Source organism: Apium graveolens, chromosome 9 (genome assembly GCF_009905375.1).
Source record: "Apium graveolens cultivar Ventura chromosome 9, ASM990537v1, whole genome shotgun sequence".
Taxonomy (NCBI): Eukaryota; Viridiplantae; Streptophyta; class Magnoliopsida; order Apiales; family Apiaceae; genus Apium; species Apium graveolens.
Genome location: NC_133655.1, coordinates 23,720,884 through 23,722,025, shown reverse-complemented (window position 1 = coordinate 23,722,025; position 1,142 = coordinate 23,720,884). Strand labels below are relative to the sequence as shown.

The following is a 1,142-nucleotide window of genomic DNA, read 5'->3' as shown; positions in this document are numbered from 1 at the left end:
TTCCAGTTGTCAGGATGATAAGTGTTTGGAACCGGTTGTTGCGATCTCTGAAAGTTGCTCATAAAATGAGTTGATTCACTAGATATAGCGCATTGCTCCGTCGCATGCGAACCTACACACAACTCACAAACTTTGGTTATCTGATTAACACCATACTTAGCCAGCGAATCGATCTTTATAGACAACACCTTTAGTTGAGCAGTGATGCTGTATCCACTTCAAGAACTCCTGCTACCTTGCCCTGTGGCAATCTCTGGGTTGGATACTGATATTCATTAGCATCCATCAGTTCAATTAAATCATAAGCTTCCTCGTAGCTCTTTTCCCATTTTGTTCCACCTGATACTGCGTCGAGCATGGGTCTTGACTGTGCTCCCAACCCATTATAGAAGCAATTGATGATCATCCAATTAGGCATGCCATGATGAGGACACATCCTAAGCATCTCCTTGTAGCGCTCCCAAGCTTCACATAGAGTTTCTCTCGATTGCTGCGCAAATTGAGTAATCGCATTTATGATTGCAGTTGTCTTCGCCATATGGAAGAATTTAGTGAGAAACTTTTGAGCAAAATCTTCCCAAGTAGTAATCGAACCAGCTGGTAAAGAGTGTAACCAGCTCTTAGCCTTGTCCCTCAGAGAGAATGGGAACAGTCTCAGTTTCACCGCATCCTCAGCCATACCATTGAACATGAAGGTGTCGCAGATCTCTATAAAATCCCTGATGTGCATGTTAGGATCTTCTGTTGAAGCACCCCCAAACTGAATTGAATTATGTACCATCTGAATTATGCCAGGCTTGATCTCAAAGGTATTAGCTGTGATAGTTGGCCTGACAATGCTAGATTGAATGTCATTGATCTTGGGTTGAGAAAAATCCATCAAGGCTTTCGTTCGTGCTGCTGGATCTCCCATTGTAATGAGTACCTGAAACACAACAAGTAAACCGTGAAAGTAAAAGATTCCGAGTTAGTAACTTTAACGATCACTGATGACAAACACATAAACTAAAAGTTAACACCGAGTCCCCGACAGCGGCGCCAAAAACTTATTAGTCGCTAAGCACGCTGTTAGGAATATATGTGCATTAGTTTGATGATATGTTTAACAAAACACTTAAGTAGAAGTTTAGTGTTTGCAGCCT

At 41.9% G+C, this 1,142-nt stretch overlaps 1 non-coding gene across 1 annotated transcript; it reads left to right on the top strand.

The window, feature by feature from the left end:
* Positions 1–416: 416 nt before the first annotated feature.
* LOC141687690 (small nucleolar RNA R71) lies at positions 417–523 on the top strand. Its single transcript, XR_012561177.1, has one exon. It is a non-coding gene; the product is annotated as a small nucleolar RNA R71 (small nucleolar RNA).
* The last annotated feature ends 619 nt before the right edge of the window (positions 524–1,142 follow it).